We start from the raw sequence: 19,204 nt of genomic DNA on the forward strand, positions 1-19,204 counted from the left end.
TGGAAGGTGAAATATATTCTAGCACCTTTCCTTAAGTGGAGTGGTTTAAGCATAGCAGGCTGAACACATGCATCTTGGGCAGGACAAGTTTGTTTTTTCCCAACAGCTAGAGTTATTGCTTAAGTCATAACATATTGTAATCACTTTGATTTTACACCAAATTGCAGTTTAAGATTCAACTGTTAATGCACCCAAAATAGAAATAGAACATAACCTTCAGTGTGAAACACAAGAGGCTGTCTTCACCATCATATGTATAAATGATTTATACTAATAAATCAAATCAAATAAAATAAATAAATAAATAAATAAATGACATTGACCAATAAAAAGGATTTGAAATTAATAAAAATAAATTTGATACAGATTTCTAGGATGAATAATGAGAGAAATATAATTTTCAAGGTTAGATTCTCTAGTAACACAGGAAAGAAACAAAGTAAGAACACCAACAAACATACAAAAATGTAATTCTCCATTGTTGGAGATGGCAGGTATTGCCACCACTCACCATATGCTCAGAGGTACGTTACCAAATTCTTCCAAGCTACACAGGAAGTGGATTGGACTGTGAAGGACCAACCCAAATTGTGTTTGCATTTTTATAAATGTGTAGGGCAGTACAGTATCTCAGGGAGGAGGTCAGGTCTCCTGCTCTCCTGGTACATTCACTATAGCTGCCCAATTTCCCTGCTTTTTAAAGTTTGATGGGAATATCTGCTGGCTACAGGTACGTTCTTGAACTGCAAGGTTTCTTTGCCTATTAGTGAATATATTATTAAAATTAAGAACATAGGACATTAATAAACTACAGTGGTACTCGTATTCTGAGGAACTCCGAGAAGCTTATCATGAATTCCTCTGTTAGAAGACAATATCCCTAAAAGACTGCTTGCCTACAGTGACTGACCTGCCTTGGGAATGAATGTTCTATGGTGACCTCTCAAGCTCGTCTAGATCAACAGATTTATCCATCCCTTCCACAGTGAGAGTGCACTCTAAACCAGACCCCACAATTTCCTTTACATATATATACATTGAGAAGTTCTGATGTGACATCTGCTGCTTGAGCTTTATGCAATTAACTTGATTCAATCTTTCTCCCCGTACTATTTCTCTTAATTCTTTAGGATTAATTTTTTTCTCTTAATTCTTTAGGATTAAATTTAACAAATTAGCCATGCTGTGAATAAATACTTGGCTTTCATTAAAATCCACCTGTCAACAATTAATCAGACATTTGCCAACACTTGAGTTTCTAGACGGGGGCGCGGGGGACTTAAGTCCTGTACTTAACGCCTTCAGTTTCAGTTGAAAAATGAAATGGACTGCCTTCAAGTCGATCCCGATTTATGGCTACCCTATGAATAGGGATTTCATGGTAAGCAGTATTCAGAGGGGGTTTACCATTGCCTCCCTTGGGACCATGCAGCTTGCCCAGGGCAGCACAGGTGGCAGGGCACGTAACCCCTGAGCCACTCCCTGTGGGGGTGATCTTTAGCTGGCCCTTGACACCCAGGAGACACGAATGGGGATTTGAACTCACAGACTCTGGACTCCCAGCCAGGCTGTCCTCCCCACTGTGCTATGACCTGCTAAATTCACTCTTTTAACTAGAAATACGAATTTCCTTATTTGAAAATCATTGCATTCCAGCAATCACTTTCGTTGGAGGTTTTTCTACCACATCCAGTTACACTGTGAACTTTAATAAGACACAGTGGTTGTTTTAATCCTAATAATGTCAGTTTATTTTATTCTTATTTCTAACAATACAAATTATAATAATGAATACTATCTCATTGACAATCTGCATCAGAGGTCTTCCTACTAAAGTTACTACTGAAACAAGGAATTTCATTGATTGCTCAAGCTATTTGTGGACCTCCTATTTACATTTGTTTTCTGAAATAAACTGATCTGTTGTTTTTAAGCCACTCACAATGTTATTATTTATTTATTGCCTTTGAAATGCCTCTCAAGGCATTTTACAAATACACCATAAAAAAGCTAAAAATAGTTTTAAAAATGGTACAAAAAATGAAAGAGAAGTTTAAAAACAACACAATATGCAAGCATTTCAGGAAAGGGCCATTACATTTTGAAGAGATAATGAATGAATTCACATAGACATTTCTTTTCAACACACTTGCTACAATTTTATCCAGGATTTTCTCAACACATATTTGTCCTCTGACATATTAAACAGTTATTCTTAATTCTAGACAGGAGAGCAGTCAAATCATATTGCTTCTACTTTCACCAGGAGAAAATATGTGGAAACAAGTTTTTAAAAATACTTTTATATCCCAGCTGACCCTACACTTGAAGTAGCTAAGGCAATGCAAATATTGGGATTCTCTCATCGCAGGAAGGAGTCCATCACAGAATTGCAGGCCAGAAAGTCCTCACATCTAAATCCCCACCCACTCAAGATATTCCAAGTGTCTACACTCCTGCATTAAACCTTATTGTGCAAAATGATGATCTAAAGGGACATAATACAGTAACATTGATGAAGATAGGCTAAGACTACCTGAAAACCTTACGCATGCCTCCTTGATTTCTATTGGATAAAGGAAGGCTATAAACACAATGTAAAGTGCAGACTACATTATGCCCCAAGCACAGAACACAAGTGATCGAAGTATCGCCCACCATAGACCACCTGCATCAAACAGCTACAAGTCCATTTTTTCTTATTCATGCAAACTTCATTTACAAAGTCTCCAGCCTCACACATACACAATTGTGCTTTTAACTGTAGTAGCCTCTACTGTCCAAGAGGGAAAAAAATAGAGAAATATTTTCTGTCAGGCACACAGTAAGCCAATAAAATTCACAAAATAGCATTAGTTATATTTCAATATTTTTAAGTCACCTAGTTTTCTACCTAAGGTTGCAATCATTTACCTAGTCTTACTTCTGAGTATGCATACAAGATTGCAGTTAGTTTATTTTAACAGGCCCTTTTGTAGCATATAATTCAATTAAGTCAAAGTTCTTTAATCTAGATAACATCTATAATATGATCAACTCATATACTTGTAGAAATTCTATCACAAAGAGTGGCCCCTGCCGGGGGACAGGGTTTAGCTCAAGGGGAAAGAGCTCATTAAGCACAGATTCAGGGGCCTAAGCTCACATACCACTACCACTATTCCTAGATCAGGATCCATCAGTTAACTCGTATTAGCAGAGGTCAGGTCCCAGGAAGGTTATTCAAAGCAGAGGATAGCTCTAGAAAAGCATGGTCAGGCAAAGCAGAGGTCAAGACGCAAACAAAAGCCCCCTAGACAGTTCCAAAGCAGCCCTAAACTGAAAATTAGACATATCTAGGGTTGCCATATTCCAATTCCACAAATCTGGGCAGGCTAATTTGCATATTATGCAGTTATGTAAATTAAGTATATTAATAGTTGCTTTGTCCAGTTGTTTTGATTTTATGCCTTGTAATTACTACCAAAAACTGGGGGAGGATGTGAGGAATCTTTTTTTTAAAAAACTTACATTTTCAGCCTTAAATGCCTAGACTTTTGTTAAGATTGGTGGAGAGTTTCCAATACTATGAAATATTTATTTATTAAGACGATTTATATCCTGTCCTTCCACTGTTAAAAACAGAGCTGAGGGCAGCTTACAAACATAATAAAAACAAAAATACACGATCAGTATAAAAACATAATAAAACAGAAACTAGAAACAAACATAAAACATACAACTTGTAACGCGGGTAGAAATCAAGATTTCAATATTATCAGTTCTGTCAGTCATCTCATCTAAAGGGAGTAGTGTCTGAGCATGTGACAAGTGTCTTTAGTACACTGATTCTCGCATATCCGATCAGGGAGAGGGGAAACACAGCCTTCTATGATAAAAGCTGGAACATGATGGAGACTTGGGTGCTGGCACCTCTTTTTTAAAAAAAATAAAATAAAAAATGCAGTGAATTCTAGAGACCTGGAAAGCTGTGCTAGCATTAGGCAGGGCAGCTGTTCCATTCCTATTAGTCTTAAGGGGAGGAGGTTACACCCCCATTGCATTGAATATATACAGAGAGAGAGAGAGAGAGAGAGCCTCTGTGTGTATGTATATATGCACACACACACACACACACACATCCATCCCTGGGGAGAATGATGTAGGGTGATCTTTGGTGGGGAGATGCCTGCCAGTCATTTTGAAAAAGGGTATGTATCAAAAAATGCTTTTTAGCTTTTTCTGAATTGCTGAACAGAGGCTGTGCCAGGCAACAGGGTGAGTGAGGCTGCATTCCAATGCAACTTTACTTAAGAGTAAGCACCATTTAACAAGGTGGATGCAGGGCCGGAAAATGCAAATGCTAGTATCACAGCCTTTTCTACAGAGAGATTTGTTTTTATATCTTGCATCTGTTCAGGGGAGGGAGTGTTTGGTGGAATCAAACCCCTTTATTCCATCCTCCATGATGACAGGCAGACACTCCCATTGCATTCACCACCTACGACACATATCCTGAAAAAGAGGCAACTAAGATGAAAGCTGCTTCTCCTTGCTGACTCCACCAGAAAGTCTATGCATAAGGGGTGGAGCTGCATGTGTTGATGAAGTGAGCATGTGCAGTTGTCTAAACTGCTAGATCAGCCTTTCCCAACCAGTCTGGCTGAGGCTGATGGAAGTTGTGGTCCAACAACATCTGGAGGCACACTGGTTGGGAAAGGCTGTGCTAGATTCTGCATATGCAGCAGACTAAGATTCTTGATTTTCACAGGACACCTATGGTGTCCCTCGTTGGCTAAGAACAGTGGAAGGCGGGAATAGGCTGATTTCTCACATAATGAGCAGAAAACTGACTCCACATTTTGCCTTCTATCTCTAGATCCACAAGGGCTAGATACTAGCTTTTTCTTTTTAATGAAAGCAGAAAAGCCAGGCCATCTAATGGGCTAAGCAGGCACTGGGTGGCATGGATAGAATCCGGGTAAAACCCAGCTAACCAGGTAACATGGCAACCCTAGACATATCCAGTTTGACTGTTACTTCAACAACAAGCAAGACCAGACTGGGCCTTAAATATGACTGCAGCTTCCTTTGAGTAGCTAACCCCACCCCTGATAAGTGGTCCCTCAACTCTTAAAGGGACTCAACCTGTTTTAAGAGCCATTGAATCTAATGACAAACAATACTTAAAAATGAATCCACAATTTAAGGAATTTCCTGCTTATCACTGTCAGGTTCCTTCCACCTAAGCAGTCTTCATCTCTTCTAGAAGATAAGCAAGGTCATACCTTTCAGAGCCTCTAGAGGAAGTGAGTTCTAAAAAATGAAGTCACAAGTGAGGAAGTCTTTCACAACATGCCCTTGACCTTTGATCTTACTGCAAGATGAGCATCATTAAGAATCTGCCTGTAGCTTATCACAGAGATCACAATAAAATGAGGGAAGAGTCTCTTGTGAACTTAGTCCTCAATGATTTATATTTAAATCCAGCATCTTTAATTGTGCCCAGAAGGATATAATGGTGTAATGTGTTCCTGTCAGAATGCACACCTCTGAGTCCTGTAGTAGATGTATCCATGAAAGAATCTTCAATGTCATTGCAGTTAAGCTTCAAGATTATCATCTCCTGATTGGTTAATACAGGCTTGATGGTATTTAGAAGAAGCAACAACCCTTTTACTCCCTTGATGAGATTCCATATTTTGGAATTTCTACCCTGTATGACAATTATTACATTGATAAAATACTATATGCTTTTGTATTTAATAAAGTACTTCCTGTATTTTCATGTGTTTCTATAGAACAAATTCAACTAAGGTAAACTCAGCAAGCCATTCATTTTCCACATTAAAAATAGTTTAAAAGGTAAAGGTGTCCCCGCACTTATAGTGCGAGTCGTTTCTGACTTTTAGGGTGACGTCTTGCGACGTTTACTAGGCAGACCGTATATATGGGGTGGGATTGCCAGTTCCTTCCCCGGCCTTTCTTTACCCCCCAGCATATGCTGGGTACTCATTTTACCGACCACGGATGGATGGAAGGCTGAGTGGACCTCGACCCCTTTTACCGGAGATTCGACTTCCTCCTTCCGTTGGAATCGAACTCCGGCCATGAGCAGAGCTTCGGCTGCGTTACCGCCGCTTACCACTCTGCGCACGGAGTTAAAATAGTTAAAAGATGAAATATCAATGTAATAATAAATAGGTAGTAGTAGTAGTAGTAGTAGTAAGCCAGTCCATGATCTGGTTCCCCTTGGGTTGAGAGATTGCTATAGGTATCCTCTCCTTTCTCATCTAAGCAAGCTGAATACAAGTCACTCAAATCCTGAGCTTAAGTAACTTGTAGCAAGTTACATTGAGGGTTGTATGAAAATAAAGAACTAATTCACACAACTCTTGATCTCTGTAAAGGGCCCGTGCATGGGCCAAGGGGAGCGAGGAAGGAGGGTGGTGAATATTTTATTAGTTTTCCTACCAGTCCGTACAAGCCACTATGTGAGTCATAGCCTTTCACTAGTGAACACCATAGCTGTGGTTCAGGGATAGGAAAGCTCAGAATGTGATAGCATAATTTGTTCTAGATGAGAGGTATGGGGTGGATATGGATGGAGCTATGTAGCCACCAATTATTAAATTATAAAAGTGAGACAATGTGTGAACAAGGTGTGAATGTTCCTGATAATCTAACACTTCATAGATAGGGAATAAATATTCCCAGCTGTGCATTTACAAGCCAGTCTGAGATTGCTAACCTGTTAGGTAAGTCTACTTCCTACAAGGCAAGGAACTCTGAGCGGATGAAAACAAAAAACAGAGCTCATCTCCTCTCACCTTCCTGGTGCTAAGGTACTGACCTTGAACCAAAGGACTGTCTCAGGTGGTGCCACAAGAGGAGGGATGTAGCAGCGTTATGACCTTGCTAGAAAGAAGAGGGAGGATATAATGTTAATAGCTGCCCCTCTGGTAAAAAAACAAAAAGCAGTTGCATACATCAATATGCAGAAATAAAGGGGCTAACACAAGCACTCTTGAGCTGGTTTTATTGAGTCAAGCAAGACCATAAGCTGTCATTATGGAACAATTTTTCAGAACAGGAAATTAACCCAAACATTTTACTGTGCTATGCAGCATTACTTTTCAGTACTTTAAATGCATGGGTTTTTAATACATCTTAATTTTCTTTGGAAAGTTGGCATATTTCTGTTTGCTTAAACATATTCTTTAGATTACATTTCAGATATTTTCAATTTTCCATGGGGAATTATTTATTTGCCATTATCCTTGCCCAGTCTTGAAACAGTTTTGTGAAATGCTTCCTTAACCATTTTACTCAGCACTATAATGTTGACTGGACTGCTAGACTGAACCGAAAAAAGCCTTCTGAGTTACATTGAAATAGTTTTTGACAAAGTGAGGGCTAGGTTCTTAAATACATAAATATTTAGGTTTTACACTGCTTGATTCAAAGGACTCAGTTCTCATTGCATTATTTTAAAGAATGGATTCTGAAACATTTTGTTCCCTATCAGACCAGCAGAAAAGGTGGTTCATAGGAAACTTATGGGGGGAGTTACAATTCATGGTTGCTTAGTGGGCACTATGCAACCACATGTCTCTGTGAGCTTTAAAAGAAAAAGTGTTGTGGGGTGGTTACAGTGGTGTGGTAGCACAGGACTGTGTGCATGCAGCAGGGGTACAAAACCTTTATCAGCTCGAGGGCTGCATTCCCTTTTGGGCAGCCTTCTGAGGACCACATGCCAGTGGTGGGCAGGGCCAGAGGCAAAAGTGGCTAGAGGAACATACACAAATTTTATCTTTGCAAAATAGGCTACTTTCTGCGTGCAAGTACGCGCATGCACAAACACACACACACACACACCCTCTCTGTCCTCCATCCAGGCAAGCAAAGTTCATTAACAGAGTTCAAGCCAGGCAAAAGCACTCAAGTGTGCTAAGAAGGACTAGTAAGGGCCTGGGGAGAATTCTGAGGGCCAGATAGAGAGGCCTGGAGGACTGGATTTGGCCCCCAAGCCTGAGACTCCCCACACTGTATACAACTTGTTCAGACTCCTACCTGTACATTGTGTGTGCTCCCCACCCTCCATACCCGGTCATCCCTTTTGTACTTGTTACATCTCTTGTTGATCTCCAGGAGATCAGAGTGGTATACATAAGATCATGGTCACAGTGCAAGCAGGTGGGGTGAGAGTGAATACAAATGTTGTATCTTGTTGCTGGTCTTGAAGAAGACCCTCAAAATATTTTTACCATGCTGGTCAGGTTCCCCTATTTCTGCAGCGTTGAATAATGCTGACCATGAGGAATTCATGAAGTAAATGAGTTGCTTCATTCTTTCACGTCAACAGAAGCCAAGGAAGCAAGGCCTGATTATTGGCCATTGTCTCACTTGAGATCTTGCCTGTGGAGTTCCAGGCTACCTAACACTCACTCATCTATTCTAGGCCATTGGGCAAGATGTGATCTGAACATGTAGTGTCATTGTGTGTCTGTGACTGGATCCAAACAAGACTGAAATCATAGTAGCTGGTCATATTGATTACTATAAATGTTTCATGGAGGATTACACTTGATGAACATTAATACACTGGCTGATGAAGCTGGTAAGAGCATGTTACACAAGTTCTCTAGATTAACTATTGCTTTTGTAACTAGAGGACAGGTATACTATCTGGCTCCTTAAGAAGGAAAGTAGATGCATTTATGTAAGCAAGTGAGGTTGCTGTGTCAGAGCCCCTAGACCTAGGATACAGTATCGTACTGTGTTAGTTTCTTATCACTGGCAATAAATCACTTCTCCCAAGTATCTTTTTATGACTTTTAAAATAGCTTTTCATGTCATTCCGAAACAGAGCACAGCAGTGATTAATCACTACTTGAGCTGCATTCATTTTATTCATGTGAAGGGGCAACACAAGTATGAAGGAGCTGCAGTCCCCACCTTTTGCACCACCCTATTGTTGAGTGGCTCCTTCCTACTTCCCACATGCCCGGAGCGAACATCTGCAGCACAGAGCCTGCTGTACTTATGTACACATATACATTTAGAACAGGTTAGCGAGGGAGCCTGCTCCATGAGCTAAAGGGAAGTGTCTCAGCCCCAACTGACAAAGCATCAAGGCAAGTTAAGCAGCAGAGCAAGTTTGGCAGCAGGGCGAGGAGGCCAGGGCACACCACTCTGCCTGTCTGTCCCTTGAGCTACACTAAGCCTAAGGTTTCAACAAATTAACTCAAATTACAAAAACAATTACGCAAGTAGGAAGCCAGCTGGGGTGTGGGGGCTTCCCAGTATTTTGCACTGTCTGTAACATTTACAACTCTCTGCCTGTTGGACGGAAGTCGTGGGTGTGCCCTCGGTGCAATGAGCTCCTAGCTGTCTGGGAACTAGTTCGTTTCCTTGAGGCCAAGGTGACTGACCTGGAGAAGCTGAGAGAGGCTGAGAGGTTTATGGATGAGGCCTTCAGGGATGTTATAGCTGTGTCCCATTCCCAGGATGATAGCTCTCCTCCTATCATGGAGAGTGAGGGCCTCGGGGAAGGAGAGTGTCACCCTGAGGAAGAGGGAAATGATCCCTTAGAAGAAACCCATTCCTTGGGGGATGAGCAGATAGCCTGTCATGCCAAGGATACTTCTCCGTGGGATGGAGGGATCCTGGTAGGGGAGGATTCTATCATTAGGAATAGAGATAGTGGGGCATGTGATGGGTGTGCAGACTGCAAGATGATTTGCCTGCTGAGCGTGAAGGTCACGAAGGTCACCCATCACCTAGATAGCTTTATAGATCGTGTTGGGGAGGAATCAGTGGTCGTGGAGCACATTGGCACCAATTAGATGAGGAAATGCAGTCATGAGGTCCTGGAAGCAAAATTTAGGTTGCTACATAGGATGCTGAAAGCCAGGACCTCCAAGGTAGCTTTCTCTGAAATGCTACCAATTCCACAAGCAGGGCCAGCTAGACGGGCACAGGTTTGTAGTCTCAATGCATGGATGAGACAATGGTGTCAGGAGGAGGGGTTTTGAATTTTTTAGATACTGGGGAACGTTTCAGGACAAGCCGGTCCTGTACAAAAGGGACAGGCTCCACTTGAACTGGGATAGAACCAGACTGCTGACACTTAAAATCAAAAAGGTGGCAGAGTTTATAAAATTATGCATGGCATGGAGAGAACGGATAGAAGTTTTTATCCCTTTTTCATAATACTAGAACCCATGGACATCCAGTGAAGCTGAATGCTGGAAGATTCAGGATAGATAAAAGTATTTTTCCACACAGCGCATAGTTAAGCTGTGGAACTCACTCCTAGAGGAGGCAGTGATGGCCACCAAATTGGCCTGCTTTAAAAGAGGATTAGACACACTTATGGAGGGTAACGGTATCAAAGGCTACTAGCCATAGTGGCTATGCTCTGCTGTCACCAGGGCTGTGGAGTCGGAGTCGTGGAGTCGGAGTCGGAGTCGGGAGCAATTTTGGGTGGAGTCGGATTGGGCTCGTGGGAGTTGTAGTTCAAAAAAGTAACTTTTCCAAGCTCTGGATTCACGTGGTGGTGATGAAATGCCTTGTGATACCATTTTACTACAGTAAATGTGTTATTACTAGTTAATATACATTTGCCATTTATGAAGGAGTCGGAGTCAGAGTTGGAGTCGGACAGTAGAAAAATAGAGTTGGAGTCGAAGGTCTGGCATACCGACTCCACAGCCCTGGCTGTCACAGTTGGAGGCAGTATGCTTCTGAATACCAGTTTCTGGAAACCGTGGGGGGACAGACAGACTGTTTTTGTGCTTAGGTCCTGCTTGTGGACTTCCCATGGGCATCTGGTTGGCACTGTGAAAATAGGATGCTGGACTAGATGGGCCATTGGGCCTGATCCAGCAGACTCTCCTTATGTTCTTACATATATTTCCCTCATAAATTAGAACTCCATTGTTCAGGGTTCTAAGTCACATAGGGAGCCTATATGAGCCTACATGAGTATAGCAAGCTCCAAGCTGCAGACGGTTGGCCTGAGCTCATGGGAAGCTGGAAGCAGCCACATGGCTATGGGAGCAGAGGTACCTAAAGGCACAGCCTCTCTAGTTGTGACTCAATAGGGCTTCCCCATGTCTCTTCTATGAGGATGCCACATTGTGTCCCCATATTTACTTCTAACCAAAGTAAAATTCTTCACATTATGATAACCTGAGCTGTGACTGCCTTGAACAAACAAGTTACTGCTGGAAAGGAATTAAAAATGGCAAAAAAGTGAACTTTAAATCAGAGGTGTGCTTTATAGAAACATTAAAGGGGGTGATTTTCAAAGGTTACATCCCACAATCTTCTTGCGGGGACAGCAACCATCAGTTCGACAGAACTGACATCTTTCCCCTCCCAGCAAGTGACAATTCCATAGGAAAGACTACCCACATAGTTGTGGCCCTTTCAACACTACAGTAGCAACATGGGGTGAACGCCTACAATAATCTCCCACAGCATTAATGTACCATTCAGGAGCAGCACAGATGAAGCAATAAACATGTGAGCTGACTGTACAGTTTATAATAGGGGCTCACATAGTTGAGCCACTATTGTAAACAAGAAAAACTCCCTGCATATATAAAGTTAACATGTCTGGAAGAAGGATACTGAGATTCTTATCCCTGATATCTAGTTCCCTATGTGCAGGGAATTGATTTTTGTGTTTGTTTGAAGAATCCCTCCTGGAAACTGAAGTGAAACAGTCAAGAAACAACTTTACCACCTCTACTCTTTGGAATTTAATGGTACTCAAGTCTTTTGTGTCTGAGTACTAATGTTTTAAATTTTTTTTTAGCTCCTTCCCTGATCACAATCTCCTTATGAAAGGTAGTCATAGCTTAAACTTTAATACATTTTAAGGGTTTGGGCTACAGTACAAGCAAATACTTCCTCATCTATTTCCTTCTAACCCAAACCCTTAAAATTTACATTTTCGCCCTCAGCTGTCCACATATGACAGCCATCCATAAGTCTTGTTTAAGTAACCAAGCTACTTGACACATAGTAATGTTTTGAGAAAATGAAATGAAGTTTTTCTAAGTATACATACATGGGGTGGAACGGTTTCATTATTTCAATCCTCTTTAAAAAATAGTTGTTTTTAAATATGTTTTCAGAGTTATATAATGTTATGCACATTGAGGTGTAGCATGCATAGAATACAAGGAAGAGCTATGGGACAAGAGTTGTGGAAATCCAGTGTATTTGCTTTTCTGTCAGTTTCCGTCAAGAGGAATGTTGCAATCTTAATGCATGTGAGCTGCTTTTGTGTACATAGTTTACACATGCTTAATTTCAATGAAATGCATTTTGTACTTATTTTAAATAACACTGCAATACCAAATTTTGTAAAAGATGTTGGTTATTATGTATTCACATATATTTGCATATAGTGAAGTGATACATTTACACCAAACCATAGAATGCCTATTGCACAGGATCAAACCTCAGTTTCAAACACACACACACACATCAGAGTTTACATCTGTACAGTTGTTATATAGAGATCTTGCTCACATTATATGACCAATTGGAATATAGGGATGAGTGGAACCTCCTTGTATGCATATCCAATCACATAGGCCCCTGATTACATTAAACATTTGAGGCATAGTAGGGTCCAAAAGTCCAAAGCCTGCTCCAACACCCCACATAAAAATTGTGCTAAGAAAAATGCAGGAAAATTAGCTCTGCATGAGTTTTTATTTTCTTGTGGGGCAGTCAGAGCAGGACCTTCTGGTGTTTCTGCTGCCATGTTTGAGTATGAAACTGGACATATAGGCAGCGATGCCTGGGTGAGAAGCCATATTGATCAAGGATTGTTGCCTCCAAGTGAATTGTTTCACCATCCTTAATGCCATTTTGCCATTCACAATGCCACCAGCCTGCCATGCAGGTTTCTCATGTACCAGTGTTAGTTGTGCCATGGTACAGTATTGTCATGGGTACAGTTTAGCTTACCAGGTTTGAACGTGCTGAATTGCTGTAATAGGACCCTCTTGAGTGGCTTAGGGCTATAACCTTACTCAAAGCCCAGTATTTGTGGCACATGTAACTTTACCATTGCACATCTTTCCACCAGTTATTCATTCCAAGCTAGATAACATATACGTGGCGTGTTTTTGTTCAGTGTTGAAGGTGAATTTATTTTGTGTTCATTATATAAATAAGACAAAACAATTATTTTAATATAAAATATATTTGCAGATGCTGTTTAATGAACTAATTCAATACCTGGGTGACTCAGGTGAGGCATTAGTCTGCAGTGACATAATCAGCATAATTGATGGTAGGAACAATGATGACAGGTACACTTACAAGCTCTGTTGATAACATATTTCTTGATATGATGGTCTTCTTTATAACAATCCATTACTCTTAGCTAAATTAAAGTATGAACAACAGAGCTTTTTGAAAACTATTTAAGTTAACCCCTCAGAAGTGTCACTTTAAAAAAATGTGTAGCAATGCAGCAGTCAGAGTAAACAAGGAAAGATAATTGTTCAATTTAGTCTGGAGATCATACAGGAAACAAATATCAATCCTTAAACAAGTCTTGTAAATAAGTCCATGAAAGTTACAAAAACAAAAAACCCTATCCTACTGTACTACCCTTTCTTTGCTGGGCACAAGGAGGGGGGGATTCCCCTCCTGTAGAAACCTGGTTTCTCTGCTGGTCGCAGAGGAAGGATGGAGTGCCCCATCCCACTTCCGCCAGCCTGCTCAAGCAGTTCCTGGTCACCTATGGCTACCTAGCTAGGGCTTAAACACAAGGCTCCTATTCATATGCTGAAAACCTAGGGACACTCTATATTTCCTTTTGTAATGTTGAATCTCTGTATTTCAGTTTGGGTTTTTTAAGGTCAAAACATGCATCCAGTGATGATTAGTAATTATTCCTTTTGTCAACAGGCAATGTGATGAAGGCTGTTGTGGCAACTTACCGTGTGCTGAGCTCGGCAGAGTTCAGTGAGAAGTACTTCGGTGTTCTTGTGGGCATCACATCGGATCTTGGTTGTGAAGTATTAGAAGGAGCCTGGCGTTACATATTGAGGAGGCATTGTGTGTCGATACACACTTTCCAATCAAAACCAGGGATTACGAATGTACCTAGCAGTATTACCTGTCTGGAGCAGGCTTAATTTTATAAATTGCAAGCAATAAACTCTATGAGTTTTTTTTTTAAAGACCTTCTTTCTGTTTTTCTGAGGATGATCTCCTCAAATGAACAGTTTTGCATCCAATACAGAGGGAGGCTCTTCTGCAGGACCAGAAGAAAACACTGGACTATAAATCATAAACTAAAGCCCACCTGTTCTCGTGCCAGTAATTGAAGGACAGATTGCAAGAAAGAAAGAAAAAGCTACAGTGGAAAAGGTGTTTCCTTTTCTTTCAGGACTACACATGTCAACATGTGTTTTAGGAGACTCCATTTGACGTAAAACTACATGTGCAATCATTGTGTAGACTTTGAATTATGACTGGTGCCCTCAGTTCTGGACATTTGCACTGACTGAGGTGTAATGCCAAAGCAACATCATGTTTTGCAATCCATCAGAACACCACTTCCTAAGCACTGAATTTCTGGCACAGGAAGTCTTGGGGTTGGGCTGTAAGGTCCAGAGAACACCTGGACATTTTCAGGTTGATGAGCCCCAAAGTCTTCAGCATTTCAGAAGAACTGGAAATGAAAATCTCAGGGCCAATATTTGGCCAGTCTCATCATTCAGCTCTCTGTTAACATCTAGAAGGCTGAGTGGTAAAGAGAGGTGATGATGAAAGTGTTTGAGGGGGGGTCAATTAATTTTAAAATGCACTCAGCAGGCAAGAGTTTTCATATTCCTAATTAAGCACCCAAAGAAAAACTCTACATTTCAGGCTCAAACATGTGGACTTAGTTTAATGATCAACTTGAGGGAGAGGGAGAAAGAAAACATGTCATACACCATATGCGAAAAGGTCATTTTTGTCTATCTGCTATTTGTGTTTTGTTCTCTCAGAATTAAAGGGCCAATCACTTGGGATGTTGTACTTCATGATCTCAACTGATTAGTCAGAACCTTTCAGCAAGATCATTCCCCTTATGCTGTACCTGCATGGTGACCACAGCTTTGGACTTGTGTAAGAATAAATAATAATAATAACAAAGCTTAGATGTGCAGTTCTATTACTTTATAATTACCTTCATCTTGTAAAGTATGCCTTTTGTATCTTACTGTGTGACTTTATTTACTTTCCCATACTGCACACAGCACAATACATTGGAACACGCTCACTAGGGTGTGTTGCAACTCTGCATTGGTGAACATTCAATGAGCACACTTTACCTGCACATCCCAGACTACCACACTCTGCACAGAAACAGCCCGGTGCTGCTTCTGTTTTATTTTCAGTGCTGTGCTTGCTACACTCATGGCTCCATCTGTTTCTGTGTGTGTCTTTGTCTGACTTCTGCTCTTGCAGGGCCAGTAGCATCTTAAGGCCAGAAAACAAATAGACAAGTGCAAGAACAATCGTAGTAACACGGCACTGTATTTCCATGGCAAGAAAAACATGGCACTTTCTCCCATGATCCACAGTGGGACAATAGTTTATTAGGACCAACTAAAATGTCACAAAATTGAGAATATGTTTGCTCACTATTCTCTGGCATTTTTGTTTGTCCTGATAATGGTATTGCCCTACTTTGGATGTTTTTCTAATGGACCAACATAGCACTCTGTATGCTTTTTGCAAAAGAGAACATCTTCCCCACGTGCATATAGCTGCAGGAGAGGTTTGGGATATGTTTGAGATGGCTAATAGTTTACTTGGAGCAATGGTGAAGCTTAACAGACAATCAGTGCTCTATGTGAACGGTGTACTCTAGATCAGGGTAGCTAACCTGGTGCTCTCCAGATGTTGTGGATGACAACTCCTATAATCCCTGACTGTAGATAATGCTGGCTGGGGCTGATGGGAGTTGTAGTCCAAAAATCTGCCCTAGACCATGGCCTAGAATCACCTTTAATTCACTGGAGTTCCTTAGTGGATAAGTGAACACTGAAAGAGTTCAGAGTGCAAAGTTTGAACATCACTAGCAAATGCCAAATACATTCTAGTGTCAGGTGTGAACTATAGGCTATTTGTCAGAAGTAAGCTGGGACTCAGGAGCCAGGAGGTCAGAGCTAAGAAATCAACCCAGGAATCCGAATCAGGGAACCCGGCAAAGGAGCCAGAACTGGGGAAGGCACAGAAACAAACCAGAGCCATGAATATATGGTTGCTCTGGCAATATCTGCCCAAGCAAGAAGCCTTTTATAGCCCTTCTCATTCAGAAGTGCCCAATAGCCACTCCGTGTGGATAGAGCTAGTCCAGAGTGGAAGGGCTGTAGCTTAATGACAAAGCAGGTGCTGGCCATCAATATTACTAACAAAATTTGGATGTAAAGAGGTTGAATTTCACAAATTGAACAAGTGAATCCAACAACTGAATGGAATACTAGGTATTGTATCAATACACCCTGAAGAGACAAAATACTGTAGAAGCATGTTGGTAGGACTACAGAAATCCCTTTCCAACAAACAACCTAGATCATGATCCAGCTAAGCACTTTTAAATCTATTGACTGATTTCAGTCAGAGAGGCTTAAGCATGTGGTTAATCCATGGAACTTCAGAGCACTTAACTTTCTCTGGATCATGCTAATTGTATTCTTCATGTTACTGCTATTTATTTATATGATACCTGAAATATTTGTGCTACTTATTTTTGTGCCTACCCTGTAACTCAAGCTGTTCTGCTGGAGGTGATTCTCTGGAGCTGCAAAAGGGAGACTCCATCTGTTGAAGAAATCATTTTTAAAGAGGGAGACTCAAAATCCCATGGTATTCTAATGAGGGCATAGGTTGGATGTTTTTGTTCTCTGGATAAATCTGCTTTTCAAAATCCTTCACTCCTTCACCAGCATCTGGCAGGCCTCTCTTTGTGAAAGTGCATGAATATTTACAGGGTCTACCCTCTATCCCTCCCTTCTTGAAGTTTCAATGACAAGCTTTCAAACAGCATTGTCCTGTGGGAACTTCAGACATTCTGATGCAAGGCAGGCATAGCTTCCTACATAGTATTAGCTGACTTTGACAAGTTGAATCAATTCAATACTTGCACAATTAGAACAATATTATGTTCACATTCAAATAAGATGGGCGGTATTTGATCAGTTCTTTAATGGGCCGTCAACCCCGTCCCCCCAAAAAAGAACATCTGTTTTGACATAATTTTAGACTTGATGTGAATTAAGGCAGCCAGTAGATTCAGAATTGTTTGGATATTAGACTCCAATGAGCCTTCAAGGTTACAGCAAGAACTTCAGAAACAAAAATCCAATGATGCTTCAACAGCAAGGATTAAAAACTGCAAACATGCAGTCAGGCTTGGCACCTGATGTTGCTGGTACAAAACATACAGACCTCACTCCAGGCTGCTTAGCACAGAACGCTGACTTTATTGCAATCCATATTTAATTCAGTGGCATAACCGGCTCATCATGGGAACAAGCTACTTTGTGCTCAACTTTGGTGCTATTTTATTGCTAAAACTGTTTGCCATAATCCACATGTTAGCAGGGAGGAAAGCGAGGCATATTCAAACTTTCATAAAGTAAAATCTGCCAGTTGTTGCCTTGAGCTTATATATACACAAACACAAATAACAATACATAGCATTTAACATGCTTATTTTAAGTGTAGTCATGCACGTACATCTTTTTAGTAATTTTATAGCTGAGTGAGGGATCACCCATAACCAGGCAGACCTACACCCAATTTGAATTATTCCCTGCCCCCGCAATAACCCCCCCATGCCCCATCCCATATTATTCAGGAGGGCTTTGGGGTAATTTCAGGTGGCTGAAGGGGGAAAGAGGGCTCAGGAAACTTTCCTTCTGTTCACTTATCATGAGCTGGAGTCCAGCAGCATTTGAAGGGCCACAGCTTTCCCATTCCTGACCTACGAAGTAATAAAGCAACAAAAAATTAAAACATAAAAAATACTAAGACAGATGTTAAAACAAGACTAAATAGATAAGCACTACAGACATAGCGTGATACTTGACTACCATTACAAAGAACTGGAAGCTCGTATTGAAATAAAACACTCTATCACTTGCCTGAAAGCACGTAAAATTAACAGGTGAGCAAGAAAACATCTTCCTTGTGCAGAAGAAGGCTAGAAAACATTTCTGGAGAGAGTGGAATATTGATACAAGCTATCCCAAGTGTGTACGCAGTGATCTCAAGAAAAATTACTCTATACTGTATGCGTTCTAACTGCTAGTTGCCAATATTTAGGAGTGCAAAACTGGATGCTGTCAGTTCTGACCATTCTGATTCTGACAGTTCTGGTCCCTAAATGGCTTGGGACTAACTTACTTAAATGATTGTCTGTACCCATTAAGTCCTATCTGTATCTTAAGATGTAGTTCATACAGCCTGATTCAGTGCCTGCCAGTAAAGATGATTGGTGTGCAGCATAGGGCCTTCTTTGTGGTGGCTTCACAATTGTGGAATGCAATTCCTGTAGAGATTAGGCAGGCTCTTACCTCTCACATTTTTAGTAGAAGGCTTTAAAAAAACTATATTTTTTCAAGAGCATTTGAGGTAGCTTTGCCAACTCTGACTGAGGAAATTCCTAGAGTTTTTTTCAAACTGAGATTGAATTTATACATGCTGCCTTTACCTGTCTACATACCGGTCTACATTCACCTTTACTGTTTAAACCCAAACTTGGAAAACCAGACCTTTAGAGGCCAGAGAGCACACCTCCTTGTATTTATTTTATTTATTTTATATTATTTGTGTGTGTGTATGTTTTCTTCTCTCAGCATCCTCTGTTTTCTTTCTGCATGTCATTTTGTTATCATTCTGTAAAAATGAAAAACCTTTAAAATAAAGAGTATTTAAAAAAACACTAAACATTGTTATATTCCAGTTTCTTCACAGCTTCTTGAAAGATTACCATCAGATTATGCAAGAAATAACAAAATGGAAATGTTGTGTTCTTCCTTACTGAACGCTACCCACACAGTCTTCACACATTCTTTCCCCCCCTCAAAAAAAGTGTGCCTCAATGCAGGCCAACATTGTAGTATGTGTTCAGTAGCATGTAGAAATGACAGCTGCCTTGTTGGTACATGCTGAAGCACATCTTTATATT

At 40.7% G+C, this 19,204-nt stretch overlaps 1 protein-coding gene across 1 annotated transcript in view; it reads left to right on the forward strand.

The window, feature by feature from the left end:
- Nucleotides 1-18,887, forward strand: part of SCAF8 (SR-related CTD associated factor 8) — a 113,596-nt gene extending 94,709 nt beyond the window's left edge. Inside the window, exon 21 of the mRNA XM_061624199.1 lies at nt 13,924-18,887. The gene's annotated coding sequence lies outside the window, so the exon portion shown is untranslated. The remainder of the gene's footprint in view (nt 1-13,923) is intronic.
- The last annotated feature ends 317 nt before the right edge of the window (nt 18,888-19,204 follow it).

This window comes from Rhineura floridana, chromosome 4 (assembly GCF_030035675.1).
Source record: "Rhineura floridana isolate rRhiFlo1 chromosome 4, rRhiFlo1.hap2, whole genome shotgun sequence".
Taxonomy (NCBI): Eukaryota; Metazoa; Chordata; class Lepidosauria; order Squamata; family Rhineuridae; genus Rhineura; species Rhineura floridana.